The sequence below is a fragment of the Monodelphis domestica genome, chromosome 2 (assembly GCF_027887165.1).
Source record: "Monodelphis domestica isolate mMonDom1 chromosome 2, mMonDom1.pri, whole genome shotgun sequence".
Classification (NCBI taxonomy): domain Eukaryota; kingdom Metazoa; phylum Chordata; class Mammalia; order Didelphimorphia; family Didelphidae; genus Monodelphis; species Monodelphis domestica.
Genome location: NC_077228.1, coordinates 520,426,475 through 520,439,146, shown reverse-complemented (window position 1 = coordinate 520,439,146; position 12,672 = coordinate 520,426,475). Strand labels below are relative to the sequence as shown.

At 38.8% G+C, this 12,672-nt stretch overlaps 1 pseudogene; it reads right to left on the bottom strand.

Annotated features, from left to right (window-relative positions):
• Positions 1–3,498: 3,498 nt before the first annotated feature.
• LOC100014008 (junctophilin-1-like) lies at positions 3,499–7,876 on the bottom strand (annotated as a pseudogene).
• Positions 7,877–12,672: the final 4,796 nt, after the last annotated feature.

Genomic DNA, 12,672 nt, shown 5'->3' with positions numbered 1-12,672 from the left:
CTATGATTGGCAAATTATGCACTGAGGCACATTTAAAATGGCCTGAAATTCTCCCTCTGGCCCTATTTTATCTTAGAAGCAGGCCTAGAGGAGACCTACACATCTCACCATTTGAGATGCTTTTTGGACATCCACCTATACAGGCTAAACCTTTCTCCCCTGCATATACATCACTATTAGGGGGAGATACTACTATTGCTTCCTATATACACAAATTATAGCACAAACTGTGTGAACTCCATGAATCTGGAGCTGCAGTACAAGCCGGACCACTAGACTTTTCACTTCATGACCTGAACCCAGGAGACAAAGGGTATATTAAGAATTTCCAGTGTACTGGAGCAACTCAGCCTTCCTGGAAAGGGCCATTCCAAATATTGTTAACTACTCCAACATCTATACAGTTTGGAGAGAAGGACTCTTGGATTCATTGCTCACATGTGAAGAGAGTATCTTCTGTTGAGACTGATTGACTGTATCCTATCACATACATTGGAGATAATAATCCATTGTCAAGTGGATGCTGGTTTTTTTGAGAACACATTGAATTCATGATTTTTTTCTCTTTTCCTCCTTATTTTATTATTGCTTTTCTTTTATTTTGATTAGAATATTTTATTATTTTCCCTTTTTTCTCATTTCTTGTACTAAAGGTACATATAATTAATATCATTTTTTCTGCAGTAATATGTTATATATATGTACATATATATGTATATATATATATTTGTTATAATATCAATGCATACCCAAAAGCTTTAAACTGTGGGAACCTGCCATTTATTGATAAATTGTTATGGGACTGTGATTAATGTTTCTGTCTGATTCTAGGAAATGGGATAAAAACAAGGAGCACAGATTGATGCACTTCTAAGCCAATACAAAAGGACTTGAAAAACTAGTGTGAGACTTGAGGTTGCGATGCTTGACATATGTTAAGTCATAAGACTTCCTTGTATCTACATTCTTTGTGAAGTACTCAGATAAGTACCAAAGTTTGACTATCATCCTGGCTCCCCATATCCCTGAGAATGACAAAAAATCAGACCAGGGAATGACGCTTCCCTATCAAAATAAAAGTCTAGTTCCTTTTCTTCTTATAGTATGGCAACTTCCTATAGTCTTGGCTGCAAATGTGTACATGAAATATTACTGCATTCTGTCCTACAGACTTGTGGGATAGAAATTACTTTAAATTGGACCTGTACAAGGGCCTATTATGAATTTATTCTTGCTTACTCAACATTTTATATACATAGATTTTGATATTTTGATTCTGATTTTGAAGTTTTCTTTCTACCAAATGTTTAACTTTCTTCCATTTTTTTCTTTATATTTTGGGGGTTTTTTTGTTTTGCTTTTCTCTTCTTTTGATAATTGACTCATACAACCCCATAACTCAACCATGCATCCTGAGCTAAACTGGATGTTTTTTAACACCCACTTCAGGGGGGATTGTATTTTAATAAAAATCCAAGATTTTGAATTTTGTTTGAGAAAAGATCTTCAAGGAAGAAGCTTGCTAACTCCTAAATCCAGAGAATGAACTGTTGCAGAAAGATGCCAGAAAACCTACACTACTGTGAATCTTAAAATTTCTCAGACTTGTGAATCTTAAAAATTCTCAGACTCTACCTTAGAACATTGGTTAGGACCATTCCCTATTTTAAAACAATGAAGGGACTTTGGTCAGGAATGTAGGTGGGAACTCTAACATTTACTCCACCCATACTTAGGCATACTTTAGGGGAAGATAAAGTTGTAAACTCCTAATTGAACAATGAAAAGTCCCCAACCCATACTTAAAGTGAAGCAAGAATCCTTAAGCTAGATCTATTTTTAGATCTAATACAAAGGGGTGCTAAGTACCTATGAAGATCAAATTAATCAGGCAACTTGCAAAGGACAAGATTAGTCTACTCAGGTTTGAATTACTCAAAAGTTTTAGTTTACTCAGGTGTGAATTAAGAATGGTCAGTCCTTTGGAAAACGTCTACTGTGATTGGTTGATGTGAAAACTTAGGGGAGGTGACATAGGAGAAAATTCTCTTTAAAAGGAGGTCAGAAGGCCTCTGAAAGGTAATTCAGCTTTGGAGCTGAATTGGAGGCTGGTCTCTCTCTCAGTGGCTGAAATAAGTGCAGCTTTGGTAGCTGAGTTGGAGCTCGGACTAGTTGGAGTAGCTGGGTCTCTCTGAACACTAGAATCTTGCTTGGGACAAATCTTGTGGTGAGTGGATTAAAGACTGACTGGTCTCTCTTAAAGCTCAGGCTTAGACCAATGGCCTAGGCCCCTTTTCCTATTATTTCCTCTTACTCTCTCTCCCTTTCCTTAATTCCTTATTTGTATTAGTTAAAATCTCCATAAAAACCCAGCTGACTTAGGTATTTCATATTTGGGAAATTTTCCCATGGTGACCACTTTATTTTTAATATAAAATCAAGACACAAAAATTATCTTTACAGTTTTGGCAATTCAAAGTCTTGAAATCATATTTTCGTGGTCACAGTTTAACCAACCGCTCTTTTGTCTGTAACACTACATCAAGAAGATCAAGAATGAACTTTGGATGTGATTGATTGAACTGAAGTTTGATTGAACATTTATTGTAAATGTACACTTTTATGCCAAAGGGAACTGCCCCTAATTTGGCTTTTTGCCAATGCGCCTAGCAAAACATTGGTTTTGCTTTCTCTCTTTTCTATTCTTCCCTAACTATTGCAATTTCCTCTTAGAAATTGAATATTGTATACATTTGTATTTAGAAGTGCTTTAGGACTACAAGATGATTATGTTAAATGCTCAATGGGGAGACTTGTCTCCCAATGATCATCAGGGGGGGATTGTGAAGATTTGAGTTAGCTATCTCCTGATTGTAACAATGAAGACACTCTCCTTAACAGAATCAGGAATGTCTTGTAGTACTTTACATTGCTGCACCCTACTTAGTCTAACAAGGTCAGGAATGTCTGCACCCATACTTAAGGATTAAGTATGTAGAAGGATGGCCTTTGAAAGACATGTACAGAAACAGGTGGTAGACCCCTGGGCTGTCCTAAGTCAAGCTAAGCTACCATTGGTACAGATAAGACGCAGGAAAGTGACGTAAAACCATCTACATAGGGAGCGTCACTTCCTCTCTTTGGTCTCTTTCCCTGGAGAGGTGGATCTGACTGATCACTTCCTGTGAGCAGGCCTGGATGCCAGTTTGATTCTGGAACTCGAGCCTGGAGGGGCTCCCACAGACAGCTTCCTTGAGATGGTATTGTGGTAAGTGATAAGACTGATTCCCTTTTCCCTTGGTACTCAGGGGAGGCCCCTTGGCCAAGGCCTTTGACTGCTGCCTGGCTCAGTCTGAGCTGGAGCAGTTTAAATTAACTCTTTCCTCTCTCTCTCTCTCTCTCTCTCTCTCTCTCTCTCTCTCTCTCTCTCTCTCTCTCTCTCTCTCTCTCTCTCTCTCTCTCTCTCTTCTCCTTAATTCCTTTCCTCTATATTAATTAAAATCACCATAATTTCCAGCTGACTTTGGTATTTTCTTATTTGGGATATCCTATGGCATAATAACTAAATATAGTTTAGGTCACAACTATAAAATTATTCTTACAATGTAGACCTGGAGCCCATCTATAACATATATTAAAGACTTGTCTGGGAACACAGAGAATTGAACTTGAACCCAGATCTTCCTGACTAACCCTCTAGCCAATAGGCTATGATACTGTTTTCTTTTAGAGGTGAGGAAACTGAAGACTAAAGGGGTCCTATATGTGCATATTTGTGTAAGGATGCTGATTAGCTCTGGTAACAAAGGAGTACCTAGGAGCATTGTCTGAGACCCAATTTTTATACCATTGAAATCTGGATTCTATCTTTGCTATTCCTCTGAAAAGTGTTCTCTTTGGAGGCAGCTAGATGGCTCAGGGGGATTGAGAGCCAGGCCTGCAGATGGGAGCTCCAGGGTTCACATCTGATTTCAAGACATTTCCTAGCCCTGTGACCTTGAGCAAGTCTCTTAACCCCCATTGCCTTGCCCTTACTACTCTTCTGCCTTAAGAACTCATACATACTTTTGATTCTAAGATGGAAGGTAAGGATTAAAAAGAAGTTCTTCCTCCAGAGTGATGGCTTTTTTAATGCCAAATCTATGGCTTTCTTTCTGCTCTCACTATCTTTGATTAATCTTATGCATTTGACACAGTTATCACTCTCCTTCTCGATGCCTTCTCCCCTAATTGATTTCATGATACGGTTTTCCTATATATCTTTTCTTACCATTCTAACTAGTCCTTTGCTGACTCCTGATCATTTCCTACATGGAGGTGTAGAAATGGAGGTGGGAGGAGGAGGAGGTTCTTTCATGGGTTCTATTTTCTTTCTAGCTGAGCCCATTAACTTCCAGTTGTTTAAATTATCACATTTATACATACTATCCTTAAATCTTTACCTTCCCTGGCAAGGTTTTCCCATAGATAAATATCTGTCTTTACAACTGCCTGCTGGATATTTCTACTCCACGAATTGATGGCACTGAAAACTCAATATACCCTGAACTCAACTCCTGATCTCTTCTTTAAAGCTTGCCCTTCCTTCAACTTCTATATTTCTGTTGATATCATCTCTTAGTCATGCATCCCAGGAACCTCACAGTTATCTTTAATTCCTCCTTCTCTCATTTGGTCTCCAGGTCCAAAAAATTACCAAATTCCATTGATCCTCTCTACCCTGTACCTCTCACAATCACCTGTTTCTTCATGCTACCACTGAAATGATCCTAGTTCAGGCCTTCATCTCTTTTCTACTGTATCACTGTAAATAATTCTCCTAATTGATCCCCAAACTATCCTTCACATTACTTAGTGCAGAATCTTTCTCATGCATCTTCCTCATGATTAATCACATCAGTCCTCTAGTTAAAAATCTTTCAGTAGCTTCCCATTGCCTAGAGAATAAAATATAAACTGATCCTAGAACATATAGCCATCTAAAACGGACTTTCAACCTATCTTTTCAATACTGCCTTTCTTCATGTACTTGACTTTTCAGGACAACCAGCCAAGTCTCAGGCACTATTTCCATCTTGCTTCCTTTTACCTCTCACATTTTTCACACTGTCCTTTTGAATGGATCCCTTATCAACCCTGAATTTCTCTTTTTTTCAAGGTTAAACCTAGACAATACTTCCTTCTTGGAACTTTCCCTGGGGACCTCATGGAAAAGTCATAGTTTCCCCCTTAAATTTTTCTCAAAGCATATTGCTATTTTGTACTTAACAGACTCTCTAGTATCCAAGTCTTTAGTGCACATGCCTTTTACTCCCTACTAGATTTAAGTCTCTTGAAAGCAGCTTCTGTACCATCTCTATCTTTTCCTCTTTCAAGCCTATGACAGCGTTTTTGAACAGCAGGTATTAATAGCAGTCATTAAAGAACAGCTATAACTTCTTCTTAGTAATTAAAACATTGCTTCCAGTACTGGAAAACAAGAGAGGTAAAAAATGTGGGTAGGCAACTATTAGTTTTCTGAGTTATCTTAATTTGACTGGAAAATGAATATTGGAAGACCTCTGAGTTGAAAGTCCTTGGTTTCGAAACAATATGCTGAACTTTAGAAACAATTCTGTGCACATTTATACCTTGGTTTAAGTAATTCAATAATCTCTTGGCTAATAAACATTTCACATTGCTAGTGGAAAGGAAAATCCCCTAAGAGAATGTATTAGGTCAGAGGAAGAGATTTCCTGTAAAACTCACTGAATTATCTTCTTTTTCCAAAGAAGAATATGAATCATTTGCTGGATTCTTTCGTGTGGCAAGTTCATACTTCTTCACTTTTGGTTCAGGTTTGCTTTCTTTGGCAACTAGTTTTGTCATGGATTTAGGGGGACTTGACTTCTGATGTGGTTGCTTGGGTACCAGTGCCAAAGAAGACTGGTTCACACTTCCATCTTCCTCCTTGTCCTCATTGTCGTCTTTGTCTTCTTCTTTATGCTACCACTGAAATGATCCTAGTTCAGGCCTTCACCTCTTTTCTACTGTATCACTGTAAATAATTCATGCAATGGTGCATTCAGTTTCACATAATAGCCATGATACTGTGAATGCAACTCCCCATTACCAGAATGGAAGGAGGTATTTTGTTGGCCAGAGTATTTGGACTGAGGCAATACCGTTACCTCCTCCTTTAGGGGTACCTTTGAAAGTAGGGACTTGTTGACAACTGCTGTTACATGCTCATCATCAATACTCTTGTTTTCTTGATTGAGTCTTGCCCCTGAGCTAGGGTTTTGCTTTTTCATGGGGGAGGAAGGCTGAGGAGAGTGGTTTGATTTTAAACTTGGCTCAGGAGATCTGGGGGGAGTTGTGCCTTTCCTAGAAAAATGAGGAGATTCCTTTGGTGAAGGTGGCTTTTCTGGGACTTTTCTTCTGGATTTTCTTTAGTTTCTATGCCTTCCTAAAATCTCTGTTTGATATAGTCAGGACCTGGTTGATAGAAATTTGGTGAAAGCTCTCTTACAACAGCCCTTGCAATGTCACATTCTTGGTGGGCAGAAAGGGCAGCCTGATCAGCAGCATCTGCTGTAGCTCTTGCATGTGCAGTCCTTGAAGTGGCTATTTCCACTTTTGTTCTTGCCATAGCAGCTGCCTTTGTGCACCCTCTATGGCTCGGTCCACCTTCTCCCAAGTTTTTTTGGTTTCTTATTAGTATAAGCTGCTTCCTTATAAGACGGACCAGAGTTATTTTTATATTTTCCCTCCTCTTTTGAGCCATCAGGAAACACTCTACATCCATATCCATGCCTCTTGTTATTGAGCCAGAATTCTCCTTTATATTTCATTCCATTTGAGCGCTCACTAATGCCCAAACCACTGCAGTTGTCAGTCTTCCATTCTCCCATGTAAGCTTCTGTTGTGGTCTTCCATTGGATAATAATCACAATCACCATCCCCAAAACGAATTGTTGAGTTGAGTTGGCATCACCAGAGCCAATTCTGCTCATAGCTGCATCGCCGCGGGCAGAGCTACGCTTACCCGAGTTGGATGATTCGGATTCCGATTTTCTAAGTTTCATACTACCAAGGGGGGATCCTCTTCTAAATAAGCCTCCTTTTTTCTTACTAGTCATTAATTCAGCATCAGTGTGGAAATTGAGGACAAACCCAGCTCTTCTTCGAGCTGGACTATCAGAGGTAAGTAATGCCCTGGAGTACGCTGCCATTGCTCTGTTCACTGCGCAGAGAAGCCAGAGATGTTCGAAGGGGTGAGCGGATCCCAGTAGCCATGCCGTAGGGCACGCTTCAGCGAACCCCGCATCCATGCCGCATCCCTCCAGTCCATTGGGGAAGTCCGCTTCCCCTGCGCCCAGTAGCCCTGGCACGTGTTGCCGCTGGGCCAGGTGTGGCCACCTACAACCTCGAAGCCGTGGGACCACCCAGGAGCCCAAGCACTCCCCCTGCCCCTTGGGTCCCGTGCAGATTCCGTGTCCGTGCGCCTTGCCCTCCTCCCAGCCGCCATCGTCGAATTCGAACTTTCCGCCCGTCATTCAGGGGGCTGCCCAGGCGGACACCGAGGGCACGGGGCACTGCAGGGTGTACGGCGAGCCGACAACCCCGCCCCGGGCAGCTCGCGCCTCTTCAGTCCCCAGTCCGACGCTGCCCCCGTCCACCCTAGTCTTCCTTCGTTTCCCCGGCACCGCCACTTCCTCTTCCTCCTCCCCTTCCCAAGTCACCTCCTCAGCCAGCGTTCAGCCCGAGAGGACAGCCGAGCCTCAAGCATGGACCTTCAACGGCTCTCCGCCCACGTGAACCAGGCAGCGCCCCAGGTCCAGGCCCTTCGGCGTCCCACTCCTCAGTCCGCTTCTACTTCCAGCCCCGACCCCACCCCCTCCCGTGGCTGGAGTGGTCCAACTGGCTCCTGCTGCCAGCCTTTGCGCTCACCTCTTCTGTTGCCTCAGTGGGAACGAGGGTGTGTCTGGTGTGGTCACGAGTAAGAATTGGTGTTTGTGCTTGTCCTAATCCGCTGCCATTACCTTCGGTTATTTTTCTTGTCAACTTTAACCAGTTTCCTGAAGTGGTCCCCGAAGTATGCATATTCTTGGATATTTATATGTATACATACACAATTTTTTTCATTAATCATACTAGAAACTATTTGACCTAACAGACATGAACTTGACAGTATTTTATCCTAAAACATAATCTATTGCTTTTCTTTAAAAACAAAACAAAACAACCCCCCAAACAAATGTATAGAACTGAGGTGGAGTTGGGGATAGGTAGGTGGTTCGGTAGATTGAGAGCCAGACTCAGAAACAAGAGGTCCAGAATTCAAATCTGACCTCAGACACTTCCTAGCTGTGTGACCCTGTGCAAGTCACTTAACCCTCATTGCCTAGCCCTTACCGCTCTTCTGCCTTAGGATTGGCGCATAGTATTGATTTTAAGATGGTAGGTAAGGGCTTTAAATTAAAAAAAACAACAACTTATAGAATGTTGTATAAACTTGAATATTGATGATTACAGGCTTATAGTATATATATATATATATGTATATATATATATATATACATATATATATATATATATTTAAACCCTTGCCTACCATCTTAGAATCAATAATATGTATTGGTTCCAAGGAAGAAAAGCAGAAAGGTCTAGGCTATGTGGGTTAAATGCCTTATCCAGGGTCACATAGCTAGGAAGTGTCTGAAGCTATGATATTGTTTTAAGTGAATATATATTCCACTTTTATTCTGGAGTTCTTGGAAATAAAGATCCATTTGTTTGATTTTTTGTTGTGGTTTAATTGTTGTTTTTGTTTTTTTAAAAGCATTAATATTCTTCTGATGTTGTCCTATGTCTGAATTATAGAATCACAGCCTTTGAAGAGTTTAGTTTAGGATCACTCAGAAGTCAAAGTGGGGGGGGGTATAAGGTGGGTTGTGCAGGCTGTCACATTTTATTGATGAAGATTTGTGCTGGAGAAATAGTTCAAAGAATGGCAGAGAAATATATGACTGGAGAAGAAAGTGGGATGCTTGTGGGGTGAGAGTGAGGGATTACTAGTAGACAGTCTGCCTGCTCCATTGGTATCCACATGCTATCAAGCCATGTCAGGAAAACTATAGAAAGATCCATATCACAGTGGATGGACCCCCTTCATGGGCTTATGAAAGGACATCAGTAAAAATTGCAAAGGATGAGATGTGGATGACTTATGATCTGTAAGGTCAGAGATAACAGTCATATCAATGAAATTACAAATGCATTGAAACATCATTAAATATTTTAATGTAAGTATATCCTAATAGGGAATTTGGGGAGAAGTAATTTATTTTATTCTTTTTCAAAGCTTGAATAATTACTTGAGATATTGAACTTTAATAATCATAACTTATAGATTTAAATTTTGGGTTTATCCATGATTGGTCCTAGAACTCTTTTCCAATTTTTTTGAATGTTACCTAGTCTGGACCACTCTGGGAAATTTTCTATAATTATTTCACTGATAAGATATAGCTTCTATTCTTTCTTTAACTCCTCCCTTCCCCTATTTTTTATATTTTCTGGAATCCTAATATGTTTAAGGTTTAATCTTCCTGATTTATCTGCCAAGCTTGCTTTTTTAAAAATCCTGTATTGAAACCACTGAAATATATATTTTAAAATTTTATGGTGAATTGTGCTTATTTGCTGACTCCACTCTTGATGATCTGAGCCCATCTACATTTAGTCTGCTTTTTGTTACTTCAGTTAATATTATAATTTCTTCAAAATTGCTTTGTATCTTTGTAAGTTATTTATCTTGTCCTTTGGTATTTTCTTTTTTGGATGAATTGGCAAATATTCCTTTAATTACTTTAGGGTGTTTATTGTTCAGTTAACTGTCTCTTTTTGCATATAGGCAGTAGAAATAGGACCTTTGATTCTACTGATATTAGAGAATTCCTAGAAAAGGAAAACTTTTCTACTAAAGTGACTCAGCATTCTCTGGGTTCTCTCTCCCAACTTCCATTTACATTGGCAACTAATGGTGCCTTTCCATAGGATCTAGGGTTAACCCTGAGGGATTAACCCTTCAATATTTTCACTTTAGTATAACTTAGTTGCTATTAATTAGCCAGAATTCATTAGCTTTTACAAAGGTACATTTACTAAGCAGGGACAGTTGTTACAAAACATCCCCTTTAAAGTGGGAGACACATTCTTTCCTCTCTCCCTCTCTGTCTCTCTGTCTCTGTGTCTCTCTGTCTCTGTTTCTCTGTCTCTATCTGTCTGTCTGTCTGTCTGTCTGTCTGTCTGTCTCTCACACACACACATGATTTGGGGGGGGAAGGGATTAAAATTTGAAATTTGTAGATACTGAAGCATTTATATAGAAAACACATAGTTTTTCTGCTAAAAGTACTATATTTTATGAGGTTTATTAAAGATTAAGAAAATAAGAAAATACAAAATAAGAAAGCACATGCAACCTACATTTTGCCTGCCTGGTAGAGAGCCGCATGTGCCCAGAAGCAGAAGCCCAGCAAGCACAGGTGGTACAGTTAGTTTAAATAGCCATTGTGTTCTCTCACTCAGGTGAGAACTCAGGGAGATTATAGGGCAATCTGGGAACTAGCAAGAACTTCTGGGGATTGAAGTCTGGGGTTCAAATCTCCATTTTTACATTTCACCGTTTGATCCTATTGTGAAAAGATTTTCCCCAAAAGGAACATGAAAACATAATCAATTTAAAGATTACAATAATTTGAGGATAAGAGGAAAAAAGAACAAAACCAATAACTGCTAGACGCATTGACAAAAGCCAGTTAGGGGGCAGTCCCCTTTTGCATGAAAGTATAGATACAAATAAATGTACAATCAACCACACCCTAAGTTCAATCTTGATCTTCTCGTGCAGCTTGTGGTCTGGAGGCATCTTCATGGTGTCTTCTCCAAACAGTTCAGTTTCTGGATTCAGAGAGATATCATCTTTCTTAACCTAAAATTCTTCCTAAAAGGAATTTAAACTTTGCAATTTAAAATAATAATAATATTTTTACATTTCCCCGTGAAGAGGGGGATTGAAAAACACAGGATCACTTAGGGATGCATGGCTGAGTTATGAGGTATATGAATCAATTGGCAAGAGAAATTAAAAAGACATCAGAAAAATCCAAATGAAAAAGAAAATTTTTGGATGAAAATATAGACTATCAAAGTCTTATGTGTAAAAATTCCAAGTAAAGGAAAAGTAAATCTATAACAGGACCTTGAATCAGGGTCCAATTAAAATGATCTAAGCAATGATACATTTACCCAGTCAGTAGCTAGGACTACAGAAAGTTTGCGACACTATGAAAGACAGAAAAGGGACTAGATTATAGGAGCCAAGTTTGGAGCAAAGTTTGGGATACTCGTCTAAGTATTTTCACAAAGAGTGAGTGTGGATACAAGGAAGGCCTACGTCTTAACGTATGTTAAGAGTTGCAACCTTGAGTCTTCACACTAGGTTCAAGTCCTTTGTATTGGCTTAGAAGTGCATCAATCCATCCTGGATTGGTTTATCTTTGGCCCTGTGCAATGGCTCTTTTGTATATCTTGTCCTGGAATCAGACAGACTCATTAAGCAAAGACCCATAATTTTGTTTAAACAATTAGTGGCATCATTTTTATAGTCTCAAGCTTTTGGGGCATGCATTAGCAAATGTATGTTAAACTTATATTACTGCAAAATCAAAAAGTTAAAGAAAATTTTAATACTGATGACATGTGCTTCAAATATAAAAAGGAGAAAAAAAAGATAAAAAAACTGAAATACTATATTGCACATGCAAGAAAAATATAATAATAAAAGAATTTTAAAATTAAAAAAATTTAGCTTATAATCATTAGCACACTGTCAGCTAAGAAAATATAGAATACAGGGCTTTCACACCAAAAATGAGATCCATTTCCTCTTCATATTTGGCCATGATCCACTGTGAGTACAAGCAAATGAATTTTACAAGGTAACTTTTTTTTTTACAGTAGTACAAACATGTAGGTATCCCCAAAATTCTCAATAGTCCAGTTAATTACAATAACAAACAAACACACTATCATTTTTTACACATGAGTTGCTGTATGGCATTTTTAAAAGCCTATGAACTGATGGATATTTGTCACATTTTTTACAAACATAGCAAATCTTTCAACCTTGGTAAACATATTTTCAAAAAAAGTAAAACTTATTTTGGGTCTAGAACATCATCAAGAAATCTAGATATCATTGCAAAAAATGTGGCAGAGGAGTCTAGGAAAAAACCAAACCTTTGTAAAGTGAGCTGAAGAGTATAAATGAGAGATGTTCCCCATTTTTTATTTGGGAGGCTTTTTAGGGGTACAATGCCCTGGGATTAACTTCTCAACTTCCATTCACATTTTTATAAATGCAGGATTTGGGATTATAATTGTATTTCACTTCAGCTACTAAAATGGGCCTTACCTCATGTTAGGGGCAAGCAAAATGATCAGAGATTGTTAAGAAAAAAATTCTAAAAACCATGTCTAAAGAATCCTTAAAATCAAGTTGAGATATTTAGCTCATTAAATTTTCCAAAGGTTGTTGTAGCAATTTTCTGATGGAGTTCATCTATCCTCTATGTGACAATTTACAAAGTCAAAAATAGAAAAGCTGTTTTTATATGGGCTTAC